This window comes from Pseudonaja textilis, chromosome Z (genome assembly GCF_049901715.1).
Source record: "Pseudonaja textilis isolate UNSWEBS1 chromosome Z, rPseTex1.2, whole genome shotgun sequence".
NCBI classification, from domain to species: Eukaryota; Metazoa; Chordata; class Lepidosauria; order Squamata; family Elapidae; genus Pseudonaja; species Pseudonaja textilis.
Genome location: NC_142008.1, coordinates 100285960 through 100297545, shown reverse-complemented (window position 1 = coordinate 100297545; position 11586 = coordinate 100285960).

Sequence of the window (11586 nt, the reverse complement as noted above, 5' to 3'; positions counted from 1 at the left end):
AGACACTGTGATAACTCTTCATGTCAGGGTGCAATGGCAGCTTGGCTGCCCATGCACAACTGTCACAGTCTGTTAAAGTCTTCCTCCTGCTGCAATTAAGCACAAGGAAGTGAGCATTACGGTAGATCTGTAGTGGAGCCAGAGGTCCCCTTCCCACAAGCCATGGTTGCAGTCCAATGAATCATTGTCTTCATCAGCCTATAAAAAAAATTTCTTTTTCCAGCATACAAGACCAAACGAGTTGTCCCTCTTCGTACAGATATTACAGAACGATAATTTAACAGGGCTGTCTATAGAACTATTTCTAGGCTTGGTTGAAACACAGACCGGGTTTGTACTACATGAGATGGGTAATAGGGTCTAGAGGAGGGCTGCCAAACTTGTGGGCCACAGGCCGGATGCGTCACGCCCATGCCCAGTTTAGCAAAAGGGAAAAAATTCCCAATATGCAGTGATGGGATTCAAAAAAATTTACTACCTGCTCTGTGGGTGTGGCTTGGTGGGCGTGGTGTGGTGGGCATGGCAGGGGGAGGATACTGCAAAATCTCCCCCACTCAAGGGGAAGGATACTGTAAAATCCCATTCTCTCTCCACCACACTAGCCTGCTTTTCAGCTCCGTTCTCTTGTGCAGGGCAACAAAAGAAGACCCAGCCAATCAGCTGGGACCCTGGAGGCAGAGAATAGATGGGGGCGGGACCATCAGAGGTGGTATTTGCTGGTTCTCTGAACTACTCAAAATTTCTACTACTGGTTCTCCAGAACTGGTCATAACCTGTTCAATACCACCTCTGCCGATACGTCATGCAACGCCATGATGACGCGTGTTTGACAGCCCTGGTGTAGAGGAACTCCATCATTGTCTTCCTGTGTATGCCTAAAGCTATTCCAATACTCCATAATGCAGTTTATTGGTCTTGGCATTGCATATTTTTGAAAAATGACTGTGGGTATTGTCCAGGTTTGTTTGTATCCAACATACACCTACTTTATCCATACACCCAGACTAGAGCAAGCACCCAGACCATTCAGTTCACTTAGCAAAAAAAGTACAGTTTAACGTTCTCAGCAAACATCATACCAGTAAACTGGAACAGTGGAATAAAACCAGGCTAAAGCAGGGGGAAAAGGACAGGAAAAACAATGAGAAGTTTATGTGATGTGTTGGTATCTTTATATAATCAAAAAGGGAAAAACTTTTCAGGCTTGAAAAAATATTGTGGATAATTTATACGGATCATCCCAAAGAGAAAAGCATTTGGTGTTACTGGCCTTGAGCCTGTCCCCCACACATCGCAGCAGCAGAAAAGAGATGTAAAGTAGGACATCTTTGTCTCTTCTGCCCCATTAAAGAAACAATGGTGAATAGGGCTAATGTCTTCAACACATATTATATAACCACAGCAATTAAGTTTTATTCACCTGGGTTTCAGTTTTAGCTTATTTTGTGAATCCAGCCATTGGGAAAATATGTTCTGACAATCTGTGAAAAGAATAAAAACTTCACTTTTGACAATTTAAAAGGAGAGAAGGGGAGGAGAGGAAAAAGAGAAAGAGGGAAGGAAAGAAAGAAAAGGAAAAAAGGAAAAGAGAAGGAAGAAGGGAGGGAGAAAGGAAAGAAAGAAAGAAGAGAGAGAGAGAGAAAAGAAAAAGAAGAAAGAAAGATTTATAGCCAAGTACCAATCTACTGTCATATCACTTAGTTATTATTTTTTCATGATTGCCTAGTCCAATATCCAAAATTCTCTGGGGGAGCTCTCTGAGCCTACTTCTAAATATATTGGACCCACAAGAAAGCAAAATATAAAAACCTGACTGATTGGAAGCATAGCTAATTCTCTCTCATATAAGTAGAAAAAAATGCTTCAAACTGCTTACAAGAAAAAGAAGCAGGCTGCTCTTGTTTCTTGAATGCACATAAAACGTGTAACATTCATATTGTATTTTAATTGCATCTCATTCCTCTGTCCCTGTTTTATTTTCCCTGCTCTATCTACTTTAAAAATAAAATAAGTTGGAGAAAGAGCAATCGGGAAATGAAGCATTCCTTAAAGCAATTGATTTTGGAGAAAGAATTTCAGATACAAGCTGAAGTCTAATTGCCCCCTCCCTCCAAAAAATAGATTAGAAAATAAATTAGTATCGGCAATTATCTCCATAGGGTGCATGTGAATGACTGCAGGACTGAAAACCTTGCATTTCTGTTACTGCTGTTGGTTCATAAATATATTGCGGTAATATTAGAATATTAGATCCTGGACAAACTGTTTCATTTCTACTTTTCTGATGGATTATGATTACATTTGTTTTCAATTACATGAACTCAAAAGTGAAAGTACAAAAATCATAGGGGCCTGAATTTTAAAGAGTTTAAAGGAGATTCTCAACTATTTCTCAAATACTTAGAGAATGATAGAGAAGGGCATACAAGTTAGATAACTTCGGGTGAACTTAAAGGCAATTTTTTCATTTAGATCCAAATGGCTTCTCACAATCAAGGTGAATGCAAATATTCTCAGACCAATTTACAAGAATTTCACCAGTATTTTCTTTAGGAAAAATAGAACTAAAGCTGATTTCCTTTTCCACCAAATTGATTGAGAATGAAACAGAGGAGGAGGAGGAAGAGGAGGAGTCATGATGATGATGGTGATTGAAATAAGTCTGCAAGCATGAAGTGTCCATTACTAACTACCATGACAGAAAAACAAGATATGAGCTGTGACAAACACACATACTATAGGGCAGTGAGGGCTAACCTTTTCGGCACCGTGCCAATACGGGTGCACATGCGCCTGTGCCGGAAACTGGAAGAGCAGTTCCCTGGTGCACACACACAGGAGCACTGAAATCTGACCTTCCAGTTTCTAACATGCATGCACACACAGGAACCCAGAAGAGTGTGTGTGTGTGTGTGTGTGTGTGTGTGTGTGTGTGTGTGTGTGTGTCTGTATGTTGGCAAATACTCCTCTATGCTGCCTGAAGGGGATATCGTTTAGATGGTATATCAAAAATGGGTATTTGAATTACAGAGCTTTGAGAGAAGGAAGGAGTTTGCATGAGCAGCAAAGCAGAAATTTCACTGTTGAGTGGGTGCAAAATGCTGGCAGCTACAAGCAAGAGTTGAGAAAGAAGAAAAAAATTTCCCCATGCTTTCTAAATTGAGACACACTCCTAAACCATTGGTCAGAAAGGAAAGACGTGAAAGGTGGATGACAGGCCCAAAGTCAGATAGTAACAATCTGTCCATGTTGCGCTATTCTGTTCTCAGTCATGTTTGCAATGGCAGTATTGCAAATCCTTTTCCACTATCCTCACCCCACATTTGCTGAACCAGGCAAACTTTGGAATTTTTGTACAGAACTCACCATTGTCTTCAAGCATGATTTACTAAATAATGCATTTAAGATTGTCTTTTGCCTTTCGTGTTATGAGAAGTGGCTTTCCAGGCCAACAGAACATTAGATCCAGTAAGTTAAAGAATTGCATTGTTAGAGGGCAGTGACCATAAACTCAACTGTGGATGGGGCCCAGCTAAGGTATGTCCCAATATTTGAAACAAACCCAGAGACTGTTGATTTTTTCTCAAGATAATAAAATGAATCAGAGTTGTAGCAATTTTCTGCTTTCTGCACAGAGGTGGATTTGAAGTGTAAGATGCAGATAGATAACTCAACAAGACATCCATAACAAATTACATTTATTGGTTCATCAGATATCCTCATAACTCATGTTTCTGATGAAGTTCTTGTTTAATGACCAAACCTTTGTATATCTGCCTTGTGGTAAAAGATTGTTATCTCCTAACCCATCTCGTAGCGATAGAAAGCAGCTCCCGTGAGTTAGGGACTTCAGGCAAAAGTGAGGGAAACTCCCCCAATCCATCGAGGGTCAAATTAGTGACCAATCGGGATTACAGATGTGCTCACATGATATGGACTACATTTCCCAGGATACCTTTAACTACATTTACTATGATGCATTCCCTTAAGGGGACAGCTCATAATTCCTAAGTAACTATCCAATTCCCATAGACTGGCTGGGACAGCACACGCCCCATCTGGAATTGTAAACTCCACTATTAAAAGAAGAGAAAACAAAAGGACTATAAACTAAAATAATCAGTAAACAGTAATACTATGAATAGCATATAACTATATAAATAAGATAAACAGTTGTTTTCTTAAGTTTTGCGGGTGCTTACATGTATGGCATTCAGCTTTGTTCGGATATTTTCCCATGTCATTGTAGTTGTGCTTTTAAAGTTGTAGCAATGTTTTGGCAGAATCTCATCTGCCATCATCAGGCTTCTGGTTGTGTCCGTCTGTGAGTCAGGCCCCCCACAGATTTTGCCGAAACGTTGCTACAACTTTAAAAGCACAACTACAATGACGTGGGAAAATACCTGAACAAAGCTGAATGCCATACAAAGATAAACAGTTAGCTATATAACTGAGAAAAACAGTAAACATTAATAAAGCATCAAACAAACCAAAGTATGCAAAGCTTGAGGTTCAATCTTCAAACTCGGCCTCTTGACAAGTCTGTCTTGTCACCTCTGGCAGCCTTTTAGAGTGTACAGGTACTCTTGGAGGCAAAGGTGAAAGTCTGGTGGTCGCTTCCATCGGCCTTTTAGGATTGGAATGGTACTCTTGCTTCCACTGTGTCAAAGGGCATTGGGAAGCTGTTGGAAAGGGTGTTGTGGAGGCATATGCCCGTGTAGAGCATCTGGAGGGACGTCTGGTGATTGCTTGCTACCATTTAGGTTGTCCTAGCAAAAGTGTACTAATTGCCAGCGGCCTTTTAGGCTGGAATGGCATTCTTGTTTTCGATGATGCTAAAGGGAATCAGAAGGCAGTTGGAATGGATGGTGCTAAGGCATTTGCCTGGGCTGGAGCCTGCATCCGATCGTCACTGACAATTCCTACGATTCCCCCATCCTAGTGGAGATTTGATGGCCACTGGGCCGTCTACATAGCTGCCAACTGACTTGGAGAAGAGAAAGGCACATGGGGCATTATTTCCCAGCAAGAGTAGGATATCAGCCTCCGGATCTAGAGCGGGAAAGTGATGAGGTGCTGCAAGGTGCTGTAGGTGAGGCATGCTACTTATGAACTCAGGTGTTGCGATCTGACTGCAGTCATTCAGTATCCTATCGCATTCAAATATGGGCAGTAGTGGGAACCAGGAACTTCCATCCAATGACTCTACGCAGAGTCCAGTAGCTCTCCTCCCTGCCGTGTTTCTTGGTCCATGGCACGTTGATACAGTGAAGTGAAGTGAAGTTCTGTTGCACTTCAAAGAGGTCGAAGAATGCAGGTCTGGCCAGGGTGCAGGTGCTTTGAGTGTCTATCCGCACGTACATTTTCATGGCATCTTCAGGGAATCCTTCAGGGTACACTTTGGCTAAACAGATGGAAAGACACAAACGAAGGCACGGTGAGTCGGCATGCAGTGCTATGCAGTTGACACTCATCCTTGATTTTGGTTGCTGTTTGGCAGTCTGCTGAGGAGCTCTGTGTGGTTTTGTTTTACGTTGAGCCTCCTTGTCTGAAGATATCTGTGGTGGCAGCTTGGAGTCTGGATGCAGCCCGGTCGGGTGCTGGCCACTGTTGCATAAGTTGCTTTGCACCTTGGCTGTGCAGTACTTGGACAGATGTTTGGATTCACAACACTTGTAGCAGTATTGGTACTCCCTTAGTAACTCTTTTCATTAGGTCAGTGATTTCGCTGCAAATCCAGTGCAGCTGTTCAGCGAGTGATGAGTGTGGTACATAGGACAAAACTGTATTCTCTTTGTGTTCGGAAATCTAACTTGGGTTGTATCTGATGAGTCCTCCCCCCAACTGTGTGTGGATGAGGAGTCAATCTCGGTATTATGGACAACCATGAAGTGTCTTTCCCTGGAAGTGTGCATAGGCCCTGAGGGCGATATATGGTTGTGGTTGTATATTCTGTCATTAGGAGGACTAACAACTCTGAGTCCATGGGCCCAGTGTGTGTTGCACACTGTTTCCTGGTGGGACACAAATTCTTCAAGAAGTGTGAAGGGTATAAAACAGTGGTGACCCTTGGCCATGAAGATGTCAGACAACTGGAGCCACTTTTCAATTAGCACCTGTGGAAGTTTTTGAACAATCTTGTTTTGTGTGTCGACGTGTTTGAGACAGGCGAATCCCGGTAAGTTGGGATCCCTTTGTGCCATTCTCAGCTGGACAAGTAAGTTAGCAAGGTCTATGATTTGGTGAGGCTTGTCAAAGGAATTTTAGGGAAACTATCCAAGAGTGTTGCTTCTACGTCCTCGGAAGCGCCATACAGTTCGTCAAGCCTTTTCCATGATAACTGTAGGGCAGCAGCTGGGTTATCTAAGTGGGATGCCAAAAGTGCCCTTGGTATGTCAGCAGACTGTGGCCCTAGCCATGCTATCAAGTGTCCAATTATTTCATTGGGGTTCAGGTGTGCCTCCTGAACGGGGTGCAGGAAAAGTTTCTTCCATACTAGATACTCGCTGCCTGGCTTGTCAGAGAATCTGTGAACTCTGTTAGTCTGCAAATTTAGCTTTCCACTCTGTACAGCCAAGTTTCTCCAGTAATCTTTAGCATTTGCTGAGTTGGGGGAAGGTATTGACGTAGAGGTTCTCCCCCTGGATTCTTGTAGGCTGGGTTTGGGTTGTAAGTCAACAATGGGTTGTAGTCTTCCTCCCAGTACTTACAGAGGATGTTGTTCTCCCATACTGGAGATGATGGTTGAGCATCACGCTGCTGTGTAGGCTGGGCACAGTTACCTTGTGGTGCCTGGGAGCCAGATTGGTATTGAAGTTGTGGCCGGAATGCTGCTGCCTGTGGATTGAGTGTGGCAGTTGTCGTTGATGGCATGTCAACTCATCGAGAAGTTGTTGTGAGCACTGGTGGGTTAAGTTGCTCGGCCAGCAGGGCGTGAGATGTTGCAGTAGGGTTGCTGGTGCTGGGAAGAGAATCTCGGACCTTAGTACGTACAACATCAATTGGGGAAGGTTTGCTGTTGGCGGGAAGTGAATCTTGTATTTTAGGTCGTACAATGTCAGTAGTGTAACTGATGTGTAGAGTCAGTGGTTGAGATTCATCCCTGTGCTTCTCTGGTTGTGGGAGACTGTTAGGCAACTGAGATGGTTCCATCTGTTTGTTTTGAAGTGAGTGCTGCTCATCCATGTAGGCCTTGACCCATGTATCTGGGCTCTCTTCTCCCAACTCTTCGAGGTTGAATTGGAGGGAGGTGTTGTCAGCCATTTTCCACCATGCTGTGGCCCATGCTGTCTTTGTTGATGAGTCTCTTCGCCGTTCAGCCAACTGCAATTTGTCCTGCACTGTAGCCTGAGCTTTGGCCATTTCTGCCTGTTGACTGGCCTGAGCTTTGGCCATTTCTGCCTGTTGAGCTGCTATTTCTGCCTTTTGCTGTGTCACCTCCTCTGTGGTGTGTAGCTCTGCATCTGCTACTGAAGCTTCTACTTCATCTTCTGCAGCCCATTCGGTGTAACTTGCTGCTTTGGAGGCCTGAGATGCACCACTATGATGGGAGGATGTTCTGGAAAGATAGTGAGAGCCAGCAGTGGAGAATTGGCGCGAGACACTGGAAACTACTGGTGATCTAGCCAGTTTGGGATGGAGGGAGGAAGGTTTCTTAGAATGGTGGGAAGAAGACACGTGTGATTGAGGAGCCATGTCGGATGTAGCCTGCTCCCTTGATGCTACTTCCTGCTGATGCGCATTGTGGAGCCCTGCCTGGAGGGCTGTCTTGCTTTCCTTGACACAGTCTTCACATTCCTTGTGAAACTTCTTGAAGTATTGGGTATGAGTTAGGAGTTTGGGGTCACCAAGTCTTGACTGGATGGACTTGAGGCTGTCTTCACAGCATCTCCACCATGCAAGAAGGGCATCTAGATCAACTAGCAATGTGCGGAGTTCCTCGGGAGGCAGCTTGTGTTTTGGGGCATCACAGATCTTTTCAAGCTTTGCCCATGAGTCTGTGTAGTGGCAATATTCTTTCTCCCAATCCTCTCTGAAGCCTGTCACCACGGGTGAGGTAAGTTTCCTATGTTGTCTGAGGTCGTAGGCCTTTTGAGGTATCACGGCTTCTCCAGGGGGTTGGACATTTAAAACTGGGTTTCAGGAATCAGGCTCCACATTTACAACAAGGGTGGGTTGAGGAATTGGGTCTTCTGGTACATCAGAGACATCTGTCATGGCTAGGAAGTTACCATGCTTCAAATTGGCAAAGGGAGAAATTTGGAAAATTTTAGTGGTTTTCCATGCAATTCCCTTTTTTTGTACTAGGGGGTGCTGCAAGCAGGTAGCAGAAAGTAGAATTGCTGCTGGATTTAATACTTGAGCATGTAGGTGGCACTGTAGAGTCTGGGCGATGCTAGCACAGCACACAATATGGCTGCTTCTAGGGTGCATTGTGAACTTGTAACACAAGGGGGCACTAGAGGTTGCATTGCGAAGTCTGAAGACTAGAGGACTGAACGCAGAAATATGCATAGTATAGTCTGAAGACTTGAGGGCGGAACGCAGAAATATGCCTATAATTGTCACTTGCTTCACAAGGTGGCAGCAGAGGGTCAGGAAGATGCTGTTGCTACACCCATGTTAGGTTGCAGTTACTCTTGGGACTTTTGAATTAAGTTGATTAAATTGTCCACAATAGTTTCAGGGAGATTTTTCTTTGAGCCCCAGATGTAGCAGTGGGCTGAAGAGAAAAAGAGGGGGGGACTTCCTTGCCCACCCTTGAAAAAATGGAAAAAATGGTAAGAATTCTTTAACTTCACTGTAAATTTCTTCTTGACCACCAGATGGGGCTGTAGACTGCTTTGCTTGAGTCTGATTTCTCTCTTTTGGGGGTGAGTCTTATGGCTATGAAGTTTGTTGATTGCCCAAAGGAATTTATTGCCTACTTCAGATGGTGCTGTAAGCTAATAGTTGAGTGTCAGCCGATTTCACTGGGAGGGAAAAATTCATTAGGAAAAATATTTCAGTAAGTTGCATGCATTGTGGCCATGTTATGCTTTTAATTTTTTAGTAAAGAGAGGAGAAGTGAAGAAACATTAGAAACAAAAGAAATTACTCCTTGAATTACTTTGTTCAAATAGCTTGCTTGAATCAGCCTTGTGACTTGGGGGGAGAAATGTGCTCCATTGCTTTGAAGATGGCTCTGGCCAGAGATATTTTTATAACTGTGGCCTCTTTATTACTTTGCCAGAGGAGCAGAGGAAGATCAGCTTTGCTTTACTGGCAAACAAACAGGGATGATTTCTCAGAGTCTCTCACTGTATTTTTAGAAGGTTTACTGGTTCTCTTTGTTTGTAGCATGTGGGGGAATTCCAACCCCTCCCACCATGTAAACAGCATGTAAAAAGTTCCATTGCTCAGAGAGAGAGAGAGAGAGAGAGAGAGAGAGAGAGAGAGAGAGAGAGAGAGAGAGAGATGAGAAAATGTAGGCTTAAATTAACATTGCATATTCACTCCTGGCTTCAATATTACTTTGCTTTATCACAAATCCAAATTAACAATCTTTATACAGATGGGTTTCAGGATCATCTTTTACTTTTCTGCCTTCTGCACAGAGGTGGATTTGAAGCTATACAGATGCAGATAGATAACTCAACAAGAGGTCCATAACAAATTACATTTATTGGTTCATCAGGTATCCTCATAACTCACATTTGTGATGAAGTTCTTTAATGACCAATCCTTTGTATATCTGTCTTGTGGTAAAAGATGGTTATCTCCTAACCCATCTCGTAGTGATAGAAAGCAGCTCCCATGAGTTATGGAGTTCAGCAAAAGTGAGGGAATCTCCCCCAACCCATCGAGGGTCAATTTAGTGACCAATCAGGATTACAGATGTGGCCACGTGACATGAACTATATTTCCCAGGATACCTTTAGCTACATTTACCATGATGCATTCCCTTAAGGGGACAGCTCATAATTCCTAAGTAACTATCCAATTCCCTTAGACTGGCTGGGACAGCACAAACAATATTTGAAATTTCTAGCACATGTCCATATACTATGTCATTAGTCAAACAAAGAAACACATTTCACAGATGTACACGGCAGTCAGAAGACAGTGCTTCATAAGCATTCTGACAGGCCCTGTTGAGATCCTGAACCCAGACAAGTTAAACAGATAAGAACACCAAAAACATCAAGGCTCTGTCAGAATTGGGAAGTTGAAAACACTTAAAAAAAAAAAAGGCAGGAGAAAGCCATTTCTTTCATGTTGCCAAGCAAACTTTAGGCTCATGGTGTGGAGACCTATACTTCCATAGTTTGGAGTCCACATAATTCTTTCTGATAATACATATCTTTCTACCATTTATAGATAGTGTAAAAAACCCATCGTGTATACCCTGTAATGCAAATTAACACATGAAGCAAGAAGTAATAGTAAAAAAAACTACCTTCTTTCAGAAAGATAAGGGGGGGAGGGGGGTGTTGGATAATCACTCATCCATTTATAAATGCTTTTATAGCCACTGCCCTGCAGCCCCCTGTTCCCTCCCAAATATTAATTATGACCCAAAAGATATCCTGCAGTAAATATTTTATTTTATTTATTTATTTGATTTGTAAATTGCTTACAAGACAGTAGGTATAAGTATAAACATGGCTAAGAATACAGGAAATTGGTACAAATAAACGGGGACAATAGGACAGGGACGGAGGCATGATAGTGCACTTATGCACGCCCCTTAGGCTGCACTTATGAGGTGAGGTCAATAGTGGATAGTTTGAGGTTGAAGGAGTGGGAGTTTGAGGATATAACAACAGAGTCAGGTAGTGCATTCCAGGCATTGACCACTCTGTTGCTGAAGTCGTACTTTCTGCAATTAACTTTGGAGAGCTTAACATTGAGTTTGTATCTGCTGTGGGCTCTTGTATTGTTGCAGTTGAAGCTGGAGTAATCATTGACTGGTAGGACATTGTAGCAGATAATTTTGTGTACTACGCTTAAGTACAACCATAAGCGGCATAGTTCAACATTGTCCAAGCCCAAAATTTCAAGCCTGGTGGTATAGGGTATTCTGTTGCGAGCAGAGGAGTGTAGTATTCTTCTCGTGAAATACTCCTGGACTCACTCAATTGTATTAATGTCTGATATACAGTGCGGAGCCCAGACAGATGAGCTGTATTTGAGTATTGGTCCAGCAAAGGTTTTGAATGCCCTAGTTAGCAATTTTATGTTGATGGGGTTTAAGTTATAGTGATTGATCAGAAAAAGAATCTTAGGGGCTTTTGGTATGTTGCTTAATAAAAATTTGCAGCAGTCATTTTTTAAAGGAAAGGCTCTAAGTCAGAAAAGGAATTGGAATAAAAATGGCATCAATATTTGGAATATTGTGTACATTCCTAACCACCACTTTTCCAAAAGGGAATTGTTGAGCTGAAAAAGAAATTTTAAAAATGCAATACAAATTATCAAACAGCTTGAATAACACCCCACTAATAAAAATTGCAATACATGTTTTTATTGATTGAATTTAGAAAAAAGGCAAATAAAGTGGCTGTGATACCAGGATATAAAATTCTATATTATATAATGTGGAGA